The 26,849-nt window shown below is 48.0% G+C and overlaps 2 long non-coding RNA genes across 3 annotated transcripts; one reads left to right on the top strand and one right to left on the bottom strand.

Moving 5' to 3' along the window:
* Positions 1-298: 298 nt before the first annotated feature.
* On the bottom strand, positions 299-4,123 carry LOC134482857 (uncharacterized). The gene is made up of 2 exons (XR_010059475.1): positions 558-4,123; positions 299-476 (listed from the first exon to the last, which is right to left on the bottom strand). It is a non-coding gene; the product is annotated as an uncharacterized LOC134482857 (long non-coding RNA).
* A 14,589-nt stretch (positions 4,124-18,712) lies between these two features.
* Positions 18,713-23,853, top strand: LOC102554214 (uncharacterized). Of its 2 annotated transcripts, XR_005495541.2 has the most exons (3): positions 18,774-19,141; positions 23,313-23,434; positions 23,637-23,853. It is a non-coding gene; the product is annotated as an uncharacterized LOC102554214 (long non-coding RNA). The 2 variants fall into 2 exon arrangements; XR_596819.4 differs by lacking the exon at positions 23,637-23,853 and having other exon boundaries at positions 18,713-19,141; positions 23,313-23,617.
* Positions 23,854-26,849: the final 2,996 nt, after the last annotated feature.

Raw genomic sequence — 26,849 nt, 5'->3', positions numbered from 1 at the left:
GGGGGAAGACATCATGGAGACTCCCCTAAAGCTTCTCTGACACACAGACTTCAGAGGAGGTTTTGACTAATGTCTACAAAAGTACTTCGATGACATTTGGAGAAAGGATCATTTTAGGAAAAAGAGGCCGAGCCCAGTGAGGAGAAGCTGCCGGGTGAGTCCAGAGCTAAGCATCAGGTAATAAGGCCTTCAGAGACCACCTTCCCCAATCCCTGCTCAGTGCTGTGTGGCTCTGGGTAAGAGTTAGCAACAGAGTGGATGGACGCTTTGACCTACCCAAAGGGACACAGACAGCAAGTTTGCCACTTAAGGGAAGACAGTTTATTAACATTAGAGAAAACCCCTCAAAGACATAGAGTTCAAGATTGCCAGATGAGGCCGTGTGAAGACTGAAGCAGGCAAGGAGAGAGAGAACAGCATGGTGATGTCTTACTGTTCCAGTCCGGCCGCCGTGGTGGGTGATGCTGAAAGGGTTGCTGAAATCAGATTATAAATCACAAAGCGTTTAGATTTTGCCCAGCATGTAACGAAGAACATTATTAAGGAGATAATATTACCAAAGCCAGCTTCGGGTCAATCAATATGGCTATGCAGACAGGATTACTCTGTATTTCTTTAGGAATAAGGTTCGCTAGATGGCAAGTTCTCATCTTACGGTTTCGTATGGCATTTCCCATGGTGTGTTGATGCCGTCTCTCCTGAAGTGTGAACACTTCCAGCAGTGTTTTCCCGGAACTCTCTCACTCTTTCCCTGGGTGACCACACTACACTAAGCTGGTACACAGACTGGCGGCGGGATTTCGGCTTCAGCTTTCCTTGCTGCTCTTTCTCCGTCTGCTGTGATCTGCTGGGTTTTCCGCTGGTGAATTTTCTACTCGAAAATTTCTATCTTAGCCATGTATTTTATATTTTGTTCAGTCCCTTTTCATAATTTTCCACCTTGCTGTTAATCTTCTTCTTCTCTTGACCCCCCCTTTGTTCTCCACCCAGGTTTTCTGGTAGTTCTTTAACTACATTAGTGACACTTGTTCAAAAGTCTTTGGTAGATGGCTGGCTAACTCGGTGGGGAGGAGACATGGCATTTGTTGCTGCCTCTTCATGTGTCTTGTGATTTAGTTGAAGAAAAATGAGCATTTGATTATGATAATGTAATAACTCTGGAAATAAAATCTCCCCTCATTGAAAGCCATAGTCATACAGTTGTTTTGAAATTTTTCAAGCTTTTTTTTTTTTTTTTGCAAAGGCTATGTATGACATTTTGTGTGGAAGTTTCTGTCCTTTGTGTTTAGACATTTTATCAGAAATTCCCTAAAATGCCAGGAGGTGAAACAAACACAAAAGCAAGACATGCCCCAGCCCACCACCACCCACTGTCGGTCCTCGCCCATGGCTTTGTGCCCCAGTCACCCCTCCGCTAGGCTTACTCTGAGCCTCAGGTCTAGTAAGGTGGAAGCTGAAGAAGTCCTTCTGGGGACTGTTCAAGTCCTGCCCAACCTCATCCACTAAAGTCACGCTCTGCTCCAAGACTCTGGATCCGGATGGACCCGAGCTTGGCAGAGAAAGCATTCTAACAATGGAGAACACTATCTGCCCAGGCTGGAGGCTTGCCTGGCGTACGTGAGGTGTCGGGTTTGATTCCCAGCCTCCCCTCCTCTGGGATGCATCTGCATATGCACACACACGCACACACACACACCACACACACACACACGCACACACACACACACCACACACACACCACAGCACATACAACTATGAGCACACAGACACCAAATCAAACACCCATGTTGATTAAGCATTTCCTGTGAGGAAGGCACAGGTGCTAGCACTCAGAACAGGCAGAAGAGCCAGGGCATTGTCATTACTTATTTATTAGCTCAGACAAGGAAACTTCCATTCAGCTCTGTCCACACACTAGGCCCTGGTAATACAGTGATAAGAAATGGACGCGCCATCCCTGAAGCTGGCAGGCCTGGGACTCAGGTAGACCAGCAGTTAATTAATCCCTGCTGTTAAACCACAGATAAGTAAATGAGCTCTTGCTAAACTACTAGAGAAGAGGAAATGAAAGGAAAAATCATCTTTAAAAACACAGGAAATGGTGAAAGGGAAGAGATGAGGAAGGGCACACAGAGAAGAAGGAGTTAAATGTAGTTAAAGAGCTACCAGAGACGAAGAAGGTTCAAGAAGACAGAGACTCGGCATGGTCATAAGAGACACAGCCCACGTGATAAGAGGACGAGGAGGTAAAAAGAATTATGGGAGTCTGGAGCAAAGAAGGTGGGTGTATAAAGGACGCATGATAAGTTGTAAAAATGAAGGTAAAGACAGTTGGTGAGAGGTGGAAGAGGGGCTGAAGCAGAGGAGAGTGTGTGTTGACAGAGTCACGATGCTGCCGCAGAACGAAAATCCCAAGTGCTGCTGTGGCTTGAAGAAGTGAAGAGTCGGGGTGCACCAGAATTGATGAGTGGAACCAAAGTCACGCACAGTCTTTTCCGTCATTTCAAATGTGCTGTGCTGTGGATGTAGCCCTGCCGGCAGAGTGCTTGCTGGGCATGCACGAAGCCCTGGACCCAGTGAAGAGCTGTCGTCCTATTATTTGGGAGTTAGAAACAGGACGATCTGAAGATCAAGGTGACACTCAGCTAGAGAGTTCAAGATCAGCCTGGGCTTGTGAGACCCTGTCTCAAACAAGTAAAATCTAAAACATCATGCAAATCATGGAAGAAACGATAAATACGGTACCATGAAAAGATGGGGATTTTAGAAAGACGAATTTGCCTGACAAATAATACAGATAATAAACTAGTCAATGACACAAGAGCTGTTGTCGTATTGCAGAAAGCTGAAAGCTGTGATGTTAACTTAGATAATGACCACAAGAACAGAAAAAGTTAACTAGGAGCCAGCAAGATTAACAGTACCGGGGGTTGGGGATTTAGCTCAGTGGTAGAGCGCTTGCCTAGGAAGCGCAAGGCCCTGGGTTCGGTCCCCAGCTCCAAAAAAAAAAAGAAAAAAAAAAAAAGATTAACAGCACCTACTGCTAAGCCAGATGACCTGAGGTCAATCCCCAGGACCCATGACAGAGGCAGAGAACCCCGGTTTGCAAGTTGACTCTAACCTACATACAGAGAGAGAGAAAGAGAGACAGAGACAGAGAGAGAGACACAGAGACACAGAGACAGACAGAGAGAGAGACAGAGAGAGAGACACAGAAAGACAGAGAGACAGAGAGAGACACAGAAAGACAGAGACACAGAGAGAGACACAGAGACACAGAGACACAGGAAGACAGAGACAGAGAGAGACACAGAAAGACAGAGACAGAGAGAGAGACACAGACACAGAGACACAGAGACACAGAGACAGACAGAGAGAGAGACAGAGACAGAGATAGACACACAGACACACACGCACAAAAACATAATTTTAAAACACAAAAAGAGTAAATGGCGTAATTAGGAGAGTGCATTTAAATTCTGCAGCGTGATTGAATTTGGGCAACTGGTGTGTCCATGTGCTAGTTGCTGAAACCAACGAGTTCTTAGGGAGCTGCCTCACAGGGGTGGCCACACCCCACCCCCTCTGGAGCAGAGGCTTTCGCTGGAACCTGCTCTATGAAGCGTCTGAACTCCCAGGGATCAAGCTGTGGTTCTTCATTCAGCTGGGACCACCTCACTGCTGAGGCCTTCCTGCTCATCTGCCTCTTTTCTCTTTTCACCTCAAGAGCCTGGGAAGCCGTAGGCATTCCACCTCTGACTTTAGGAAATATTTAAGAGATGGCTGGCACCCAGAATGATTCGGAGTCTGGAGTGGATGGATCCTCTGCCAGCTGGCTGGCGATGTTCACTTTACTAAAGTTTTACTTTACTGGAGATAGGATGAGAACTCTAAGCAGAAGGAGAGGGATATTTTTAATTAATAAATATCTGGAAAAGCAAGAGACAGGTGTTTGGGAATTACCAATGTAGTGGTATTAAAACAGATTCCAAGCCACAGGAGTGAATGAGGTCACCAGGGAGAATGTGAAGCTTGCGAAGAACTTCACCAGCATAAAGCAAAAGCTGGGGCTCGTCAGTATTCAAGAGAGGCTGGAGCAAAAAACCCAGGCAGAAGGGTGAGACAGAAGGGAAACTAAGGGAATTAGAGAGCCAAATGAGGCTTGTGTGTAGAGAGGGCCCCGAACTGTGCAAGAGTAAAGAACCTGGTACTCACTAGGAAGACTCACCTATTGGCCTCGGTTAGCATTATTCCAGGGCTGAGATGAAAGCCAAAACTGCAGCACCCAGAAACCAGCAGCAAAAGACACATCAAACTGGGATGTCCATGAATCTTAACAAAGACGCTTGTTAGTGGCAGGGAGGTGAGAGAAGGCCAGAAGCAAAGGGGGACCTTGGGAAAGGCCAGCGCCTTGGCAGACGGAAGGCCGCCAGCTCATGACTCCACAAAAGGAATCTGCAAGGAGCAGAGCAAGCACAGGACCTACATCCCAGCCTTGAGGCTCTGCCAGTGCTCCCCTCAGCCTGGCCACCCCACCCCTCCAAAGTCCCACTGGGGTACCTCAGAAATGCATGTGGAGTCAATTCTACCAGCAACTCTTATCACTCCAAAGGGTAAAGATGTCTACATTTGAGACTCTAGAAAACCTTTCGAGCCAGAGCATCTGGGAAATTGCAACACGAAAATCCTGGCAGGAAATTTTGCAGAGAAAAGGGCGACACGGTTGGTTTGTGCAGGCCACTGCTGGGTCGTGGCAGGACATCAAAAGCAGAAACACTTAGCAGATACACGGAGACAAGGACCAGATGTGGAGAGAAGTCAAGATAGAGCTGGCTCCTTTCCATTCAGAGGTGAGCAGGGAGGCAACAGGCCATTGGATAATATCCTGCAGAGTCATTCAGGGACTCTTAGGACTGCCACATAGCCTGCATCCTCTCCTGTCTGGCCACCTTACCACAGTATCTTCAAAACTCATGACGCTCTGCTCTAATCTGAGAAAATGGAGGTTCAGAGAGGCCACACAACTAACAAAGGATGCAGCCCAGAGTCAAACACAGTTGCTCTGGCTCCAAAACCGGCATTCTTTCCACTACCTCATGTTGCTTTGAAGGACAGAGTAGTGGGGGAGGCCTGTGATTAGGAGATGAAAGGGAACAGCTCACAGGACAGACCCACCAAAGAATGGGGAGCTACAGAGGTCCGGAGGGTGAGTGGGTGGGAAAGAACCCTCAAGGCAAAGGGGAGAGGGGGGCGGGGGATGTGATGGGGGGAGGGGGTGATCATTTGAAATGTAAACCAATAATTAATAATAATAATAAGGATTTAGTTTCAAAATGGTGTGCCCGGAAACAGGCACAGCCAAGGAAGATGGTGAGAATTGAGACGTGGCCACTGGAGCTGGTCAGCCGATGGCTTCTAAGTAGCACCTGCTGCCGGCGGGAGGGGGCAATTCAGCTAGAAATGAAGCTGTCTGTGAGTAGAGAGCCTTGCTTGCCCTCGTGTGCCTCCAAGATGACATGAGTGGGGAAATGTAGTCCATCTGAGGTGACTTTGATGGTCACTGCATGTGGCTAACCAGGGAGGTGAAAGTCACTGTTGTCACGCAGCCTACGACCTAACTAGGGACACTCCCTTTCCGTGTGGACATAGCCGGAGAGCACAAAAGCTGAAAGAAAGAAATGCCTTCCCGGGATCCCCTACTGTCTCCGTCCACCGACTTCTGGACTGGGTGGGAGGGAGCTATGGGACTGGGAGTATGAGCCAGCATCTCCCTGGTCCTTCTTAATCCCTCCCACTCACCCAACAGCTCATCTTTTCCAGTCTCCCCTGAGTATCTCCCCCTTCCCATCACCCCCAGCAACATGTTCAGCCCACTTTTCTCTCTGTGCCTCATTTTCTAGGTGAAAGGCGGTGTGAGCGTAAGGGCTCAAGAATAAGCACACAAACCTCGTCCCTCCTGCCTGCCCTGCCTCCATTCTGTCATCTGACCTGCCCTGGCCAGGAAAGGACAAAGTTCTCTTGCTGGACCAGCCTCAGACTCGGGCAGCCCACACCCACAAGGCCTTTAGCTGCTACGTCTTAGAATTCTCTCAGTTAAGAATCCCCCTCCCCTTCGGCTTCTCTCTTAACACAAGTGTGTCTGGGAGAGCAGCATATTTGTTTCCCACCATCTAAGGTGCTGAGATCGCCTGCATTCTCGCTGTGCCCTAAAGAGTTAAACCATTTGGGATCCTGAGCAGTTGGAGTTGTTGGCACCAAGAAAAGGTTTAAGGAGCAGAGAGGGAAGGGGAAGGGCCAAGCAAAGTCTTAACCCATTATGCAATGTTGTCCTGGGTTAACCTCACCCACCCCTTGGCATGGATTCGGGGACAGAGTCATAATTCATTTGTAGCTGAGGTGCTCTGGCCACAGCCCCTTGACCTACTTGAGAATGTACCTGCCACACTTTCCAACCAACCAGGGAGAGAGGAGGTTGTGTGTTGCCTGCTGTCCCTAGTGGGGCATTGGGAGGACTATTCTCCTTCTCCTGCCCCCTCAGAGGGCCTCCTGCAGGACTGAGCCCCACATGCTCCCAGCAGGAGCCTGTTCAGCAGAGTCTGCATTAGAAGTAAAGAATTATCCGTGGCTTTCCCTGTTATTCCTAATATGGATGGAACGATTAACTCTGCTAGCTCCTGAAAAAAAAATCCTACAGGCTCCAATAGAGACATGTGCATTAAAATGTTTAAATGCCTATGTCCTTTAACCTACTGATTCTACATTTAGATGTTTACCCTGAGAAACCGGAATGTTCGAGAATGTATGTATTCAGGTATGTATCACCAAGCAGAACAGTAACTGTTGTGAAGCAAATTAAATGTTCAGCTGTATCTTTCGGCTAATAGACTGCAGTGTGTTGTACAATGCCTGGAGAGAATGTGGGTTTCTACATCTTTTCATGCCTTTCTCATGGTAAGAGAAAATTCAAGTCACAAACAGACAGCATGATCTACTTCTGCACGGAATTCCGAGAGATGACTGCTTTGCATGGAAATGCATGCTGCAGTCCCAGGACTCAGGAGACAAGCATAGGAGGGGCCCAGCCTGGGCTACATGACCACAGTTCTCAGTGAATGGTTTGTGGGTATCTTTCACCTTTTTTTCCCCTAACTTTTCCAGATTGTTTTTTTTTTTAACTACAACTTTTGGTTTAAAAAAATAAAAATCTTTAAAACTCGACAAATTTTGTAAAAATAACACAGTGGCCTCAACCGTATAGAGCTTCAACTCCTCTCTGAACTGTCTTAGCCACCTACTGGAAGCTGGAACCCACAGAGGTGAAAGGCCTCCTAGTCCAGGCCAGTTGCTTGCCAGTGGCTGTTCTAAGCAAACACATCTGCTCACTGGCCCAAAGGGAGAGGGCCTCATGTCACATGCCCAGCATGTGTAGCTCCATCTGACTGGAAATACTGCCCCAACCCACTTAGAGTCAGACTCAGCAGCCCCTGCCCCCACCCTATAGACATAACCTCCCTTCTCCCGCCTGCCTGCCTGCCTGCCCGCCCGCCTGCAGGGAGCCCCAGCTGGCGCTCAGACAGCCCCTTTCCAATTTGCTCCACTTTCGGGACTTCCCTATTCCCACGGGAAGAACTTGTTGCCATGGCAATGGAGCCTCTAGACCCAAAAGCTGGCCCAGAAGGCCAAATTGTTCCCTGCGAAGAAGCCCTGTCTCTGTAGCCCACCTTGCTCTGCAAAAGAGGGATCATGTATTCCACACCCTTGGTTGGGAGGGTGGGGTCGTTACATAAGAACACGGCTTAGAGGAACAGAGAAGTAGGTAATGGATTTCATTAAAGTTTATAGTCACCATGGGCTTCCACTACACCAGGACTGCACCTAACTCCCCACGCCTCACCCCCACTCGATGCTGTCTCCCTGTTAAGCGGCTTTTGAGGTGCCAGACACTTTGCTTTCCCAAAGTATCTCCCACGAAACCGTAGGCATTTCTAGAAGTTTCTGGAATGAGGCTTTACCTCATCCTTTTTCCAGCCTAGGACTGCAAGAAGAGAGGGGAAGTCAAGCTCTAGGCTCAGGCAGACAGTTCTGCGTCCTGATTGCAACCTGGCCCTGTCTGGACACCCGCTGTCAATAGGCGGGTGAGTTCCCTATGGCTCACCCAGGGTCGAGCTGCGTGGCCGGCCACACCCAGCACCAGATTCTACCGCACAGAACGTTGCAAAGGCCTGGCACGCGAGCAGGAGGCCACACCCACCCAGCTCCTCGCCCCTCCCCGCACTGGCCCGGCTCATCATCTGCCCCATGCAGCTCCCTCCCTCTGCCCAGCCCTCAGTCCTCAAAGAGCTGTGTTGCTCAGATACGTGCAGCAGGGTGGCTGCCCAGGGAATTCCTCTGAACAGCCCTGAGTGGACTGAAAAGCCTTTCATCTTGGCTTCAACAGCAGCCTCACCGTGACTAACACAGTCTTCTGGCGTTGGCGCCTCCCACAGATCCTCACTGCCTATCCCTGGTGCCTCCTGAAATGCCCAGGTGCGCCCCTTTCCTCTGCCCCCTCCCTCCTTCTGCTGCATCTCAATCCCTCAAGGACTTCGGGTCTTAGATTGCAGTGAACCTTAGATGTACCAAAGCCTTTTTCCATCCTGCTTTTCTGTGCGCCCACCCACTCCAGCACCTGGCATTTTCCTTCAACTCTGCCCTCCCTCTTATCCCAGAGTCCCCATGCCTCTAGTACACAGGCTCCTTCCTTCCCCCTCCATCTTCAATCTGCTGAGAAGTCACTACCGGCCAATAGGAAAAGTCCCAGACAATCCAGACAGCTGCCCACCAGCCCCGGAGAGTAGGACTGCGGAAAGCGGTGTCCATTTGGAAATACTGCCTTGACAAGCCCAGGCATCGGATTCCCTAAGTGAGCCAAGCGCAGAGGGATTAGCTGTTTCACCCAATAAGCCCACAACTGTAGTTACAGTCTGACTGAGGTAAAATTACCTTCGTTATTAATCCTTCTGCTTTACGGTAGGTATAAACTGATCACCAGTTGGGAGCAGGAAAAAAATTCTACCCCAGTTCCTGCCAACCTCCTTCTCCTCCCCTGTCTTCTGTGGCTACTGTTGAGGTCTGAGGACCAAGTTCAAGGCCACCGACTAGGTGCTTCTGAAGCAGGGCAGCTCCAGTGTGGCCTGGAGAGGTATCCCTGTGACCATGAGTCCAGTACTGAGAGTCACCACAGGTGAGTCACCTTTGGTTGCCCTGTGGACAGTGCAGAGACAATTAACCCCACATGGCCCTTTTTTATGCCAAGAAAATCTGTAGTCGATGGCCAGAGACTCTGGTTTCTGAGACTTTCTGGCCCAGGGCACCATGGTTATATCAGATCACCTCTCAGGGAATCCAGTCTGAGAACAGGCAGTCGCCATTCCAGATGCCAGCAATCATGTGTCCCCCTCCTTAAGGAAGCCAACAAGCCAGGCCAGAGCAGAGCAGCCTTGTCTGTCTCTGATCCTTCTCATTTAGACCTGGCATCTTCAAGTGCTAGACTTCACACAGGTCTCCATTCTCTTGGTAGAATCTAAGGGAGGAACCAGGAGCTAGTTTACTCTTTCTAGACCATGTGGTCTGGGACTATGAGGCACAAAGAGAAGTCATCTTTCTCAGTTGCTTCGAAGCTGAAGCCTTGGTTTAGCATCCCAGCGGGACCTCTGATGAACAAAGGACGCTGAATTAAAAAGGGCACTGATTCCTCTAAAACAAACCAAGATGGGCTCACCCTGCCTGTCTGAGTTCGCTTTTCAGTGCTGTGATAACCACCAAAACCAAACACAACTTGGGAAGAAAAGGGTTTGTTTGACATATTTTATTTCACATTCCAACCCTGAGGGAAGACAGGGCAGGGACTCGAGCAGGAACCAGGAGGCAGGAACTGAAGCAGAGACCATGGAGGTATGCTGCTGACTGGCTTGTTCCCTATGGCTTGGCCAACCTACTTTCTTACACAACCTAGGACCATCTGCCCAGAGTGGCACTGCTCACAGTGATCTGGGTCCTCCCACACCAATCAATTAAGAAAAAGCCCTACAAACTTACTTATGGGCTGTCTTAGTCAGGGTATCTATTCCTACACAAACATCATGACCAAGAAGCAAGTTGGGGAGGAGTGAGTTTATTTAGCTTACACTTCCACATTGCTGTTTGTCACCAAAGGAAGTCAGGACTGGAACTCAAGCAGGTCAGGAAGCAGGAGCTGATGCAGAGGCCATGGAGGGATGTTACTTACTGGCTTGCTTCCCCTGGCTTGCTCAGCTTGCTTTCTTATAGAACCCAAGATCACCAGCCCAGGGACGGCACCACCCACAATGGGCTGGGTGCTCCCCACTTGATCACTAGTTGAGAAAATGCCCTACAGCTGGGTCTCATGAAAGCATTTCCACAACTAAGGCTCCTTTTCTGTGATAACTCAAGCTTGTATCAAGTTGACACACAAAACTAGTCAGTACATGGGCCAATCTGATGGCATTTTCACAGTTGAGGTTCCAGATGACCCTGGATTGTATCATATTGACAAAGCACTAGCCAGAACACGCCTAAGAGCTTGCCTTTGATGTCTGCAGAGTCGCCGATAAGACAGGGCTCCTGGCAGCCCTATCAGGATGCTCTCTCCAGTTCTGCCCCCGCCCCCAGCTCCTTTACCTTGCACTTAGAACACCTCTGTTTCTACTCTCCAACTTCACGCCCATCTCTCAATTAACTGCTACTGTGCTCAGGATGCTGAACCATAGCCCAGGTTGCCACCAATACGCTAACAAGAAGATTCTGCATTCAGTGGCTTCTCAGGACTGCTCGTGTCCTCTCCCAACATGTGGTACAGTTCTAAACTGTATGCAGCCTGGCTTTCCATCTACCCTTATCCTGGATAGAAGCCTGAACTTTACTGAAGATAGAAAACAAATCAAATACACCAAAAAACCATCTACAAGCCTTTGAGGCAGGACCTCCAACTCTACCTCTTTGATGAAAGTCGCCTCTGTGGTGACTTTTTGCCACTGTGACAAACGATCTGAAAGTGATAACTTCAATGACAAAATATTTATTCTGACCATAGTTGTAAAGGTTTCAGGCCATAGGAGTGTGGCTCTGTGCTCCTGGACCTACGGTGGGGGAGAACATCATGGTCTGAGGGTCTGGTAGAGCAGAGCTCACTTCTTAATAATCAAGAAACTGAGAAAGTTAAGAAGGGGTCAGGGGCAAGGGAGATCTTCCCAGGACACTATCCCTCCCTAGTGACCTACTTCCTCCCACTAAGCTCCACCTCCCAGTACTGTGGTATATCGTGGCTATATATGGGATTGAACCATTGATTAGGTCAGAGATCTCAGGACTCGATCATGGCCCATCACCAGAAATCAAGCTTTGATACAGGAGGGGTATATGAGGGGTATTCATATCCAAGCCACACACTCTTCTTCCTCTCTGCCTATGTGTCCCACAGGGCCAGGGATGATTGTTTCCTTTCCAGAGCCCAGACACAACATGTCGATCTATTACTGTAGTCTTTAGACCCAACACAGGTCATGGGACCCATTGTCTAGAATCTTGGTTTAAAGCCAAGCATGACAGTCCAGTCTTCCTCTCTTGGTGTCACCAGGGGAGTGGCAGCCTTCACTCCTCCACCAGACCTGAAAAGCTGAGGGCTGAAGGCAGAAACAAGAAGGAGAATGAGGTGGGTGTGCAGAGAATATGGGACGAGGAGAGGGAAAGGGGGCCGCTACTGTGGTGTCTGAAGACCCCTCGATTATGCTCTCTTTTTTTTTTTTTTGGTTCTTTTTTTTCGGAGCTGGGGACCGAACCCAGGGCGATTATGCTCTCTTTTAAACTTAGGTCTTAAACTACATTTTTATTTATTCATCCTGTGGGGTATGTGTGTGTGTGTGTGTGTGTGTGTGTGTGTGTGTGTGTGTGTGCATACACACCACAGCATTGTGTGGCAATCAGAGAACAGCATTCAAGTGTCAATTCTCTCTACAAAGTGGGTTTCAGAGATCAAACTCAGGTTATCAGGCTTTGCTAAGCCATCTTGCCACCCTAAACTTGGACTTAAATTGACTCCTAAAACCTGCAGTGACATCTAAAGCCATGTATTAGGACATCAATGAAGTTTGCCTGCTTCTCAGAGGGTGAGGCTCATTCATTCCTTTCTAAATGACCCCACCTAATGTCACTTCCTAGAGTCTGCTACTTACCTGCAGCATCTGGAGTCAGGAGTACTCCTTTCTGGAGGACCCCAGTTCCCTTAGTGGATTTCCTCCCGATTCTTTTCCCAATCCAGAGAGGCTCCAGCTGCAGAAACTGTACCAGAAGCTTAAAGACCCCAAGCTCCAGACCTTTCCAGCCTTCCTTTCATCCCATAAAACTGCAGTTGGGGCCTGTTGCAGCTCACTTCATGCTCTGCAAAGCTGACTGACTACCGTGGTGAGGTCACTGAATTAAGGTGTTAATTGGTAAGTTATTTCAATATTTTGATAATAGATTTTTAAAGACTTAGCTCAATGTCTCTCAGACCTGGATTACAGTAGGAAGGGATGGGGAGCGGCAGGAACAGGGAAACAAAATCAGGACCAGTGTCCTGGTTTTTCTCTTTGTTGCTGTGATAAAACAATTGACCAAAAGCAACTCAGGAGAGGAAAGGATTTATCTGCCATAGGACATAGTTCACTATTAAGAGGAGTCAAGGTAGAAACTCAAGTATGATTTGAAGCAGAAACCATAGAGGAATGCTGCTTCCTGATTCAAACATGCTTAGCTAGCTTTCTCACACTGCCCAGGCCATCTGCCTAAGGAATGGTGCCACCCATAGTGGTCTGTGACCTCCTGCACCAATTAATAATCAAAACAATCCTCCACAAACATGCTCATAGGCAAATCTGATTTAAGCAAGTCCTCAGCTTATGCTTTCCACTCAGATGACTCTAGGTTGTGTCAAGTTTGCAACTAACTAGGAAAGGGATAACCAGCTAGGAAAGGGATAACTAACTAGGAAAGGGATAACTAACAAAAAAGGAATATTTTGGGTGTCCGTTTTATGAGATATCTAAGTTTCCTGTTTTCACTATATGTTTGAGTGTGTGTGTGTGTGTGTGTGTGTGTGTGTGTGTGTGTGTGTGTGTGTGCTGGTGTGTTATGGCATGGTACACAAATCTGTGTTCTGAGTGCAACTGAAAATTCTGCCTCAATATACAATGTATAGAAAGAATCTGGAAAAAACCCAGGCCTCTGGCCTTCTCAATCAACCCCTGGCTTCCACATGAGTAAACACATGTGCATGAGCACACAAGCTTATACACATAGACATGAGACTACACATATACATGGAAAAGCTACAAGTCTGTAATGTGTCATTGTGATGTGTTTTTTAAGTAACCTGAATAACTCTAAGAATCACCAATGGAAATTTTCTTATTTGGGAAGGGTCTTTTTCAGGGATGGAGAGGGAGTGATATGTGTATGGGTATTAAGCAAGGCTTTAATTAAAACAGCAGAGGTTATACACAGAGGGTAGAGGGATCGAGATTAGTACTTGGACTAGGTTCATAGATTAGGCTCTATATAAAGGAGCCATGTAAAAGGTGATCACCCTTGGTAAAAGGTGATATAGGGAGTCTGGAGAGGTGGCTCAGTGGAAGAGCTCTGGCTGCTCTTGCAAAGGACCCAGGTTCAGTTTCCAGAGCCCATGTAGTGGTTCACAACCATCTGTAACTCTAGTCTCACTAGATCTAACACCTCTCTGTGGCCTTCACAGGCATCAGGCACACATGGGCCACAGAATACTTTCAGGGGAAACACCCATACTTATAAAAACTTTTTCTTTAAAAAAGATAAAGTTGGGGCCATGTTTCAGAAGACTTGAGTTCCAAGTGAGGCCACCAGAGTTTGCTGGTCTGATAAACATGGGCCTCTTGGCACTGACTATGGCAAGTGTCCTGGGTCTCCACAGCAGATGTGTCTGAGGTCACATATGTATGACATGGAAGTCTATAGTTGCTGCTATAGTGATTGTGACTTCCAATTCCATGACAATTATTGGTAACCAGGCAGGTGAGATAGCTCAGCTGATAAACAGTCTGGCTGTCAAGCCAGAGGACCTGAGGACCCACACAGAGGAAGGAAAGCATGTATTCTCACAGGTTGACCTCTGACCTCTGTATTCACTTTGCAGCATACACACCCCCTGCACATACATGCATATATACACTAAATAAATAAATGTAATTTTAAAGCCATTGTTAAAGGCCATCATGGTTGTCTCTTTGAATGCAAAGCTTCCCTTCCAGAATGACTCCTTAAACAAATGATAATGTACTGCTTTCTACATACTTGACAGGACTGAGACAGTGTGCAGAAACTTCATTTCTCCATGTTGCCAGGACACTACTTTGCTATTGTGCATGGTCACACGAGGTTCAGGTCAGTGAAGATCCAGCAATTTTGTGTCCTAAGCCATAGATCTTTGTGAAGTAAGTGAAAAAAGTGGAGTTTCTGTGGCTTTGTGCTGAGGGAAGGCATGCCAAGACTGGCATAGAGGGGGAGACGGCTGTAAAGAGAGCAAAGCATCCCAGGCACCTCTGAGATCTTGCTTTGGTTGGGGTGGAGCAGAAGGTCTGTCCAACTGCCTGCTTCTCTGTGACAATGGTTGTTCTTGTCAGTGTAAGTTTGGTTGATGCTGACCAGGTATTCAAATCGAGCAATCGCACAGTAGGAAGGAGAGGCATTTACAGTAGCCACGCTGGGTGATGGGGCTACTGGGTGCCAAGAAGCTTCAGGTAGTCAGAGTCCAGAGTCATTACTTTGTATACAGCAGACCCCAGCAGGGCTCCAGCAGATTGGCTTCATGGGTACTGCATGTACTTTGGTAGCTAGGAGGAAACTAGCCACAGATTAATCACCAAGCATCCCTGAATGGGGAGAGTTAGAGCCTTTGTAGACCGAAGGGACAGAAAGTTGGCCGAAGCAAAAAGAGAAACCTGAAGTAACATGGCTACCATCACAAAAGTGGGGAGTGTGGAACTCCATCTTTTAAGGGTGATTTGCAGACAGTTTGCACAGTGACAGTTGACAACCGAAGTAACTCACATACAAATGGATTTTGCACTTCTGGCCTGAAGAGTGACCAGACTACAGCATGGCCTATAGAAAACTCTAAAGAAGGAAGGTCTCAGGGGCCAAAGGAAGGGAACAGCACAAAACAGTGTGAGTGAGGAACTGAGAGAGAATGGCTGCCATCTCCTGCAGGTCCCAGAAGGTGATGCAGTGCAGTCTCCAGCCTCACCCAGAGTCACAGAGTCATGAGTTGACACAGCACTTCTCTGCTCCCATGTTACTACAGTGTGTGCTTTAAAATAAAGAGACTGTTTCTCTGCCTTGCTTATGTTACAAACGTTTGTTGAATAAACAATAGCTTACAGTTTGTGTGCTTCATCTATATCAGGCAATATACTAAGTGCTTTGAATAATTAAGGAAATTCACATAGTATTCTAAGGACGTCTTTTTAAAAATTTCTCATTGTGGCAAAAAAAAAAGTTACAAAGATGAAACAAACTTCTGAGTCTCAAGTAAGTTAAGTAACTTGTCAAGTAACAAATATGTGAAGAGGGGGAGGAAAGGAGAGGGGGAAGAAGGAAGGAGGAAGGAAGAAGGGAAGAGGGAAGGAGAAAAGAAGAGAAACAGGAGGGAAGGATAGAGGGAGGGAGGGACTGAGAAAGAAATGAAGGATGGGGAAAGGAAAATAGGTGGGAAGAAGGAAAGGAAGAAGTATTGAGGGGAAGAGGAAGGAAGGAAAGGGGGAGGAAGAGAGGGAAGAGGAAAGAAAGAAGGGGTGAATTGAGGAAGAGAGGATGAAGAAAGGTAGAGAGAGGTGAATTGAGTGAGGGAGGGAGGGAGGAAGGGAGGAAGGGCGGGTGAGAGAGAAGAAGGGAAGAAGGGAGGGAGGGAGGCAGGGAGGGAGGGAGAAGGGAGAAACCAAGAAAGGTGGGCACATTTTAAGAAGGCCCTTTGGAAACCCCAGACTTCTGAAAACCATTTGTCTTAATATACAGGTGACACAGCCTCTCTTTGCCACTTCAGTCTTGCACAGAGCTGTGAAAAACAGCCCAGCTCACGTGGGGCTGAGGGAGAAGAGAAGAAGCTTTAGACTTGGTTTAAATGAACTCAGGGAGACAGGTCAGGTCCTGACCATTGCCTGGGGTTCATGAGGCCCGTAACCATGCCATGAGGACACCAGAGTAGAGACATTCACTGCACGCCTGCTCATTATCAAGAAGTGACTTCAAGACCCTCATATGGGCCAGTTTCACTCACCATAACAATAAAGTCTGCTGAAGGACTGAAGGGAAATACAAATTAAAAAGTAATGGTGAGATGGCCTTCATAAATACATGCCATATGCCACACTCAGTGTCGTGGTTTGAATATGCTTGGCCCAGTGAATGGCACTATTAGGAGTTGTGACCTTGTTGGAGTAGTTGTGTCACTATGAGTATGGGCTTTAAGACCCTCATCCTAGCTCCCTGGAAGCCAGTCTGCTAGCAGCCTTCAGATGAAGATGTAGCACTCTCAGCTCCTCCAGTGCCACACCATTCTGGACACTGCCATGCTCCCGCCTTGATGATAATGGACTGAACCTCCAAACCTGTAAGCCAGCCCTAAGTAAATAGTGTCCTTCTTAAGAACTGCCTTGGTCATGGTGTCTCATCACAGCAGTAAACCCTTAACTAAGACACTTGGGTTGCACACAGTTTGGACTCTGACCTACCCAACAGCCTAAGGAGTAAGGGAAGTGGTTGCAATCGTGTCCAACAAGCTAGTAAGTTAGCCCGTCTTTCTAAGCTTTGAGCTGTGACCCCATCAGGGATCTCAACTGAATTCTGGCTGCAAACACTTGGATGACAGTTAAAGGCTTCTGAATGTGTAAATAACAGAATTTATTTCAAAACCAAAATAGCTAACAGATCCAGGGTGTTTCTGGTGGCAACAGTCTGTGTGGCAGGCATTGCACACCCTTCACCAAGGTGTTGGCTCTGAGCGTGACATATGTACACTGTGCACTGTGTCTGCTCTCATATCGCATACCATCAATGAACCCCTCCAACAACTGGGCTCAGAGCCTGTCTACAGCAATGATTCTCAACCTGTAGGGCAACCTCCTTGGGAGTTGAATGACCTTTTTATAGGGGTCAACATATCCTATATTCTGCATATCAGATAATTACACTACAATTCACAACAGTAGCAAAATTACAGTTATGGGGTAGCAACAAAAATAATTTTCTGGCTGGGGTTCACCTGTACTGAAGGATGACAGCATTGGGAAGACTGAGAACTGCATGACTATGTGTCCACCACTGTGCATCCTCACAAAGTGCTGTGTCCTTATAGAAACAATGACTCACTTACAGAGAACCACACCTTTTAATACTTTTCTACCACTGTTCATCAGCACGTAAGTGTGAAGTCCGAGAACCTTTGGATTGTATTGTGCTAAAATCTTTGATTTTAAACATTACTGTTTGACATGCTGACTTGAGTTCAAAAAAAAATCATTCTATGAATTTTGACTTCAGGTTAGGATTGAATTTCCAGCTTTTGTGAAAGTTCCCTAAGCATGCTCTTGACATTTTATACTTCCTAGTAACAAAAACTAGTGTTTATAAGATAGTGATTATAAAATAAAAATATAGGGGGGAAAGAGGATAACATTTAAAATGTAAATACATAAAATATCCAATAAAAAGAAAAAACTCAAAATATTGACCAACTTGTCGAAGATGCTGTGAATCACGCATTATAAAACATTCAGCCAAGATTTAATTGTAAATATCAAACTAAACCAGCACATCCATCTCATTGGTCTGAAAAGTTACTTTTATCTTTAATAAATATAAAAATTATATGTGTAGCAAAGAACTGCTTTAAAATAAATTGTCTAGGCTGATGAGGTGACCCAGCAGACTAAGGCTGAACCTGGTGACCGGATCCCGAAACCAATGAGGAAGGAGAGACAGGATTGTAGCAGATTGTCCTCTGATGTCCACATACATGCTATGGCATGTGCACTCAGGCATGAACATGCATACGACATGAGGCGGTGCACAAGCATGTGCACACACATTTATGGGGGGAGGGGGAGGCAGTGAATGAATATATTTCTTTATGATTGATGATGGGCCTGTGTTTGACTTCTATGCCTATTTTATGCACCTGTAAGCCCAGCGACACAAAAATACCTTGTTTAAATGACATAAATGTGTAGAGGGTGGAAACATGTTCAAAAAGTCTTGGTTTAAGGCTCAGGGAACATCCCTGAAGAGGAGGGTTGTCCCCAGAGATCAGAGAGGACCCAAGTGAAACAGCATCTTCTGCATATAACAGTATGGCCACAGTCATGAATCCATACAAGACCACACAGGAGCAAGCCAATCAACAATGTAGCACGGATGGGAGGGGTCATGAGCCCCCTAGCTGAGCAGCTATTCACAGGGGTCTTCTGGGAAATCGAGAGTCACCTTTCAACAGCGTGGCCCTGGTAAGTACTCCAAGCCTCAGTGGATGCCTTCATACCCTGAGGATATATGAGCAGCACAAATCCAACAGAGTAGGTTAATTAAAAACAACAAAACACAGGACATGAAGCTATGAGGGGAGGTGGAGCTGGGAGGAGTTAGGAAGGAGTTGGGGGAGAAATCACAAAATTCATAAAAATATTATTTTTTAAAGAAGTCTTGGTTTAGACAAAGCAGCTCTTTTCCTAAGGCTGGAAGTGTGATTTTTTTTTCTCGGCCAGCAGCAACCTGCAATGTTCCACTCAGCGTATTTCCTGTTGATGTCTTTGACATCACACTAGCCATTGCTGTCCTGCACCACATCAGCATCCTCCTCAGAGAGCCAACACTGAGCACAGAAAGGACCCTGATCTTTGTGGCTGCTGTCCTTACTACCACCTCCTCAGGACAGAAGCCAGAATTAGAGCAGCCGCAGCAGCAGAGGAATTCAACAGGGAGGGAGCTGCTGTGTCCCGCGGCCTCCATCAGCTAGACACCACCCTACTCAAGACAGAGGCATAGCGCTGATGAACCAGAGAATTGTCACGTAAGGGACAAGGTAGGAACCGTCCAGAAAACTTAAACTGAAGGCACACAGCCAGCCAGGGCTAGAGCAAAACAAATTGCAGAGCAACGAACCCAGAACGCCTGGCTTCTTGGGGTGCCGGTGTGTGGCTCTGCCTGTTCTTCCCGCAGCTGGGCAGGGCCCTACAAATGTTAGAGATCAGATTTTTGACTTTGATTCAATTAGCATGGGCTGAACTGCTTTCTGTGCCCAGAGGACCCTGCTGGATGAGCTACAGATTGGCTCTGGTTCTGCGCGCCGCAGACCACACCCAGGTGACCCCTTTCGGGGGCAGGGGGGATCTGCATTTCAGGTTAGGAAACCTGGGCTCGCAGAGGCGGAGCCTGGGAACTAGAGGTCTGGCTTCCTGTGGCTGCTTGGCTGCAGCTGCGCAAGGAGAGTGAACTCTGTTTGGATGACCCTGGGTTTCATTCCCAGAGTTGCTGAAGACTAGCTGGCTGTGGCCCTTCTCACAGAACTCTTCCAAGAAGGAAGGACGTGGCAAGGCAATACGGGGGGGGGGGGGGGGAACGAACGAACGAACGCGGAAGGAAGGAAGGGAGGGAGGGAGGGAGGGAGGGAGGAAGGAAGGAAGGAAGGAAGGAAGGAAGGAAGGAAAACCTTACTAAATCAAAGCAAGACAGGAACTTTCTGCTCACTCCTTTCTGCCCCCTCTTTCCTTTTCCCCTGCCCTTTGCTGGGGCTCAGAAAGTGACACCCCAAAACTGCAGGGAGGGCTTTTCCCAGAAGGATCTGCCAGAAGGGTCTGTTACCAGCTACTCCCTCCCTGTCCTTTTTCAGAGTAGCCCTACAATCTTTGTCTCCCCCACCCCCACCCCGGATGTTTCAGGCTCTGTCCCTCCTCTGGACCTGTTTATCTCCCCTGTAAATCATTAGTTCCTCCACCAAACCTGCCTAAAGCCCCCCTCCTTTGAAGGTGGTTCACACCCCTCTCTTTTGAGGTCACAACCACATGCATCGCTTCTTGTTTAATGCGCAGTAATCCCCCCATGATCATTGGTCATGTGTTGTCAGTTGGTTTGATAAACTCAAATTATCGAACCTTCATGGGCAAGACAAGCAGCTGCCCCTCCCCCACGTGCCCTTACAGTTGCCCCCCAACCCTTGCAGTTGCCCCCCATCCCCCTTTTGCCCACCCTCCCCACACCCCTTTCCATTCCTTTTATGATCTGGCACCTTCTCAGTCAGGACAGGATAATGACATAGTCCCTGAACTCACGGGGCTCACTCCCTATTGAGGAGACCCACAAGAAGCTTAGTGCTTCCCACACCCTTGTGTGCATCAGTATCATTGGGTCACGGGGTCGGAGAGAAAGTCAATATTTAACATGCCAAAAAGATGAGCATGAAGGGGTGGGGGGTGCAGAGGGTTGTGCTAAGGGAGGCTTCCTTCTGGGCAGAGATAAGGAAAGGCCACTGCTGCCTGAGGTAGTCCCCAATAGGTGGTATCCTCTAGTCTGTGATACACCACTGGGAGGGGTGAGAGGGAGGGAGGGACATGTTGATGACATCTGATGGATTAGTGTCATAAAAGCCTCAGATGGTCCAGAGCTGGGGCGTGGGCTTCATGGTGAGACCTGTGGATTCAGGCAGTCTGTCAGCATCCAGCTGTGAGTAGCACCTTCCACTTAGAGACCTCAGGGGAAGGGAAACACAGAGGGAGCCTTCCATCCCTTAAAAACTGAAGCACCCCAGGATACAGCCTCACCCCTGCAGAGAGACTGTGGCCCTTCCACTGTTCTAACTCAAGAACGGTTCTGCTTCTGGAGATGCCTCGGCTGACAGCCTCTAACCAGAAGAGACAGACAGAGCAACCACTAAAATCCTACCTGCTCAGGACGCTCTGTGTCCAAGGAAGCTCCACCCAGAATGCCAAGAGGAAGGGGCCCCGCCCTGGATGGTCAGAAGCCACTAATGCTCCAGGCAGTGCAGTGATGCTGCCACGTCCTCCGAGCTGTGGTTTGCATGACTTTTCCACCACAACGCCCTATGCGTTCAATGCCTAGACTCCAACCTGTGACACTGTGGGGAGGGAGTGGAGTCTAGAGAGTGGGCCTTAACGGAGTCCTGGGCGTGGGGCGCGCTCTTGGAGGGTAACTTAGGACACCTAGGACGCTGACTCCTGGTCTCTACTTGCTTCCTAACTACCATGAAGTGAAGAGTCTCCTCTGCTAAACTCCCACTTTGATGTTCAGCGTCACAGACTAACAAGCAACAGGGCAGACTCTCAAACTGTGAACCAAAATAAACCATTCCTCTTAATAAATGATGTCTCAGATATGTCGCCATGGTGATGGAAAGCTGACTAACATTTTCCAGAGATGAAGAAACTGAGAAGTTGCTGTCTTTTTCCAAGTCAAAATCACGGGATTCTACCGGGGGCTGAGACAGCTGAGGGTCCCACCACGGGAATCATAGGGCCATGAAAAACTCCAAACCAGGCACCAGAGTCCTGGCTGAGCCCAGTGCCTTGAGCACAGGAACTGATTCACACAGGCAAGACAGCCCCTGAGTTGCCCTCCCAGCTCTAGAAAAGGGTCACATGTAGTACTGTCCTCAGCCTGTGTGCTGACACAGTCATCAAGCCTGTGCCCTTGGGGTCTTGCTCCCAGAGACTGAGCCACCAACCAAAGAGCATGTATAGGCTGGACCTAAGCACCCTGGCATGTGTCCAGATGTGCAGCTAAGTCTTCATGCAGAGCCTCCAACAACTCAAGTGGGGCTGTCTGACTCCGGTGCCTGTCGTGGGTCCTGATTCCCTAACTGAATCTTCTTGTCTGGGGACAGAGGCACCTAGCCCTGCAGTGACTGGTGCACAGTGTGAGGGGAATGTTCCCAGTGGGGGGGTAGGGGCGCTCCTCCTCAGAGGAAGAGGGGATGGAAATGAAGGGAAGATCTGTATGAGGGAGGACTGGGAGGAGGGAGAGTTGATATTGGGATGTACTGTGAGTAAATAAATTAAATAGATACATAATTAAAGCATTCCTGCTGACTCAGCAAGGAGAAAGGAGATAGAGAGGAGAGAGGTACTACTGTACCATGGAGAACAACTTTTTGTTTCTGTTTTTTCATGATGCAATGTGTGTACTGATTTGTGTAGTTGAGAGAAAATAATACTCACCCATAATTTCACAAACCAGAAATAACTTTGGTTTGGTTTGGTTTGGTTTGGTTTGGTTTGGTTTGGTTTGGTTTGGTTTTTCGAGACAGGGTTTCTCTGTGTAACAGCCTTGGCTGTCCTGGACTCGCTTTGTAGACCAGGCTGGCCTCAGACTTACAGGGATCTGCCTCCTCTGCCTCCTGAGTTCGGGGATTAAAGGCATGAGCCACCAGGCCTGGCTCAGAAATAACTTAACAATTAGATTTATGAAGAAGGGTGACCAAAATGCGGATGCTCCCACTCCTTCTTAAAAGGGGGGAAAATATCCATAGGAAGGGATATGGAAGCAAAGTTTAGAGCAGAGACTCAAGGAACAGCAATACAGAGCCTGCCCCACGTGTGGCCTATATATATATACAGCCACCAAAACCAGATAAGATGGATGAAGCTAGAAAATGCATGCGGAAAGGGACTGGATATAGATCTCTCCTGAGAGACACATCCAGAGCATGTCCAATACAGAGGTCAATGCTAGCAGCAAACCACTGAACTGAGAACAGAACCCCCTTGGGGGGAATTAGAGGAAGGATTGAAAGAGTTGAAAGAGCTTGCGATCCCATAAAAACAACAATGCCAACCAACCAGAGCTTCCAGGGACTAAACCAGTACCAAAAACTATACATAGACTGACCCAGGGCTCCAACTGCATATGTAGCAGAGAATAGCCTTGTTGGGGCACCAGTGGAAGGGCAAGCCCTTGGTCCTGCCAAGGTTGGACCCCCAGTGCAGGGGAATGTCAGGGAAGGCGATAAGGGGTGTGGATGGGGGAACCCTGTATGAGGGAGGGGGAGGGAATGGAGGCTTATGCACAGGAAACGGGGAAAGGGAATAACATTTGAAATGTAAGTAAAGAAATATATCTTTAAAAAATTAGATTTATCTAGTTTTTCAGGCAATACTGTGTGTGTGTGTGTGTGTGTGCGTGTGTGCGTGTGGTATTTTTTCATTTTTAAATGGAATCATCCCTTCTCGGTCTTTCGGCAGATCCAGTGTACTCTCCGACATGGAGGAAGAGCGTCTCTGGCCCTCCTGCCTGCTCCTGAGACTCTTCTTCCTTCTGGGTCGCCCTGTCAGCCTCGACAGGAGGGGCTTTGTCTTGTCTGACTGTATGCAGTTTTGTCCTTTTGGTTATTGTCTTTTGGAGGTCTGCTCTTCTGTGGAGAGAAACAGAAGGAGTGGATCTGGGCAGAGGTGTGGGGGAGCTGGGAGGAGTGGAGGGAGAGGAAACTGTGGTCAGGGTGTGTTGTTGTATGAGAGAAGAATCTATTTTCAATAAATAATAACAAGTATGCACTCGGTTCTTATCAGGTTAAAAATGGAGCCAGATATGGTGGCATGTGCCTGAGTCCCTCAGAGGTGGAAGTTTGAGACAGGAGGGGGGACGCATGAATCCAAGAGTTCCTGGCCGATCTGGACAACATAGCAAGAGTTTGTCTTCCAAAAAAAGCAAAGTATTTTTAAAAATAAGATTATGCTTTCTCCACAAATGTGTATTCCAAATAGCATTTCTTTTCTATCAAAAATATTTCTGTGTTGCAATTTTAATTAACTATATGATGGCTAAGCTTGGTTGTCAATTTGAGACACCCCAGAAGGGGGACCCTCAGCTGGGGAACTGCTCTCATCGGATTGGCCTGTGGATGGACATGTCTCTGTGGCATTCTCTTGCTTGCTAATCAATGGAGGGAGGCGGAAGCTGCTACCTCAGAGCTGGTGCCCCTGTGGCATATAAGAATGCTCTCCAGAGATGGAGGACCAGGGAGCAGTGCTCCTCCATGGTCTCTGCCTCAAGTTCTGCCTGCCTGAAGCCTTCCTCAGATTTCCTTCGGTGACAGACTGGAACCTGTATGCTGAGATAGACCCTTTTTACCTGAATTGGTCTTGGCCAGTATTTTTCATAGCAACAGAAAAGCAAACAAGAACACAGTGTTTGCAGTTGGTAGATGCTGGATCCTTTCAAAGTCACAGCTGTGGTGCTGGGAATGCCCTGTGGCAGGCACCTCCTCGAGCAGCCTGGCCATTTCCAAGGGATCCTGTAGGACCAGCACCTGGTACACAGTGATGTTCCTCACAAGAGCAAAAAGGTGGCTGCAACTTTGTCATTGTTTCTCAGCTTTCCACTGAGACAGTGGGGAAGGGAGCCGCTGATCGGCCCAGAGAAGGACCTGACAGATGTTAGAACTGCCATACCTGTCCCCTATAAGCCACCTCAGCAGCCCCAGCAGAGAAAGCTTCACTAGATAACCAGCCTTTACCAGGAAGGACCCCCACTAGCCTAGGAAGGGTGTTAGGGGAACACTACCCCCTGCCCACTCCCCAGCCCTCTTTCCTTTGTGGCTAGTGGCTTGGGATTCAGGATAGAGGCTCATCTGTGGTGACCTCTCAATAAGGGACTGTGGCACTTGTAGTTTCTTTTCCCAGAGGTAAATTCATAATGAGATAAAGTCCACTTTGCAAAACTATGCAGAAGAGCAAATCCCCAGAAATCAGCTAAATATCCCAAAGAAGCTAGACCTATTCTCACCATGGCGTGGAAACTGCACAACCTCATCTAAGGTAATGCCAAGTACAGCGGCCGATTGCTTAGAAGATGAAACAGTTGTGTAGAGAAGCTCCTCTGAGGGACACACAGGCGAGGCTCCTCCCGTCTCCATGTTCCCAGTGAAGTAAGTTATCGCTTTCACAGTGACCATTTCTATTCCTCTGCATGTGCCTATGTGCACAAATGGAGCTGTAAGCTCTGGGTCTGGGGTGCATTCAGCAGGGAAGATCCTGGCTTCACCCAGTAGGTGATAGGAAGTTACAACAAAAGGTTCTGGACTCCTGAAAGTTGACTTTTGTGCCCTCCTTGGGAACTTGGCCAGGACAGACATCCTCCAAGTTGGAATTCTCTCTCACAGTTCTAAGATGACACAGACAAGGTCCATGACACCCACCCCAGCCTATCAGAAGGAAGACCTGAATTCCTGAGGTCCCTATGGTCCCAATGAAGAAAGGGAATCTCCAGAAGGTTGCAGTCTGCATATATAGTGACCTCTTAGCTGAATTCCACCATGTTCAAGAACTTCCCTGTTCACTCGGCTACCTGTCCAGAGGCCTGGGGAGTCTTTGGCTCCTTCTTAGCAAGCTCTGAGGTATTGAGGTTGTCTGGGTGAGCCAAAACTTCCTCCCTCTGCTCCAATTTGATCTGGTGGTACAGAGGGAAGAAAGGGTGCCCAGCCTCTAGGCCCCTGGTGGTGTGAATAGGAATGGCCCCCATAGACTCATGTGTATGAATGCTTGGCCCATAAGGAGTGGCACTACTAAAGGGAATGGCCTTGTTGGAGTAGGTGTAGCCTTGTTGGAGGAGGTATGTCACTATGGGGGGCAGGCTCTAGGGTCTTCTATACTCAAACCACACCCAGTGTGGCACACAGTGTCCTGCATCTTGCAGATGAAGATGTAGAACTCTCAGCTCCTTCTCCAGCACCATGTCTGCCTGCGTGCTGGCCTGCTTCCCCCCTGATGATAATGGACTGGACCTCTGGAACTGTCAGGCAGCCCCAGCTAAACATCTCTGTTTATGATAGGTTCCATTGTCACAGTGTCTCTTCACAGCAATAAAACTCAAACATAGACAGCACCTGCTCAGCTCAGAGCCATGTGGGGTGCTAAGAACCTGGAGGGGCCCTGCTATCTCGGCCTCTCTCTTCCTCTCCCTGTGTTTGTGGTGCCCACCCTGGTCTCATGACATCACCCTTGGCTGTTAAGTATCAGCCTCTGACATGTAGGTTCTCACTCTTCTTTCTTTCTTTCCTTCTTTCTTTCTTTCTTTCTTTCTTTCTTTCTTTCTCCCTTTCTTTCTTCTTTCCTTCCCTCTTTACCTCCTTCCTTTCTTTTTTTCTTCCTTCCTTCCTTTCTAGAGTATTTATTTATTTATTTGTTTGTTTATGTGTTTGGGTGTTTTGCCTGCATGTGTGTCTGTGCGCCGTGTGCATGTCTCATGTCTGAAGAGACCAGAAGAGGGCATTAGATACCCCAGAACTCGAGTTACAGACAGTTGTGATCATCCATGTGGGGTCTGGGATTGAATCTGACTGTGTTCTTAACCCCTGACCATCTCTCCAGCCTCCTGGGTCTCTATCTGTCTCTTTCCTCACTGTGCTCTTGGCAATCACTCTTGGTCCCTCCACTCACACCATATTCTCTAGAAACCCAGGTCCAGCCATGGCTGACCTTGAAGGGCTCTGGCAGGCCTTGCTTTTCCCCCATTTCCTCTGCCCTGCTAAACTGTTAGATTACATTCCTAAAACTAGCCACCATGGTCTCTTCCCCTATTTGGTCAGTTCCTTCCCCTGAGACTGACTACCAAGTATCAAAGTAGTGATACCCAGCAATCAAAAGTCCCTTTTGGGTCACCTAATTAACATGGCAAATTAAAATTAAACACCTCATCTTTACACGGGGCTTTTCCTTGTACCTTTGTGAACTACCATTTTCCTATGTGCCACAGCTGTCTTCTCTCTATCCAGAGCAGTCCTT

The sequence above is a fragment of the Rattus norvegicus genome, chromosome 17 (assembly GCF_036323735.1).
Source record: "Rattus norvegicus strain BN/NHsdMcwi chromosome 17, GRCr8, whole genome shotgun sequence".
Classification (NCBI taxonomy): domain Eukaryota; kingdom Metazoa; phylum Chordata; class Mammalia; order Rodentia; family Muridae; genus Rattus; species Rattus norvegicus.
This window is presented reverse-complemented; position numbering and strand designations above follow the sequence as displayed.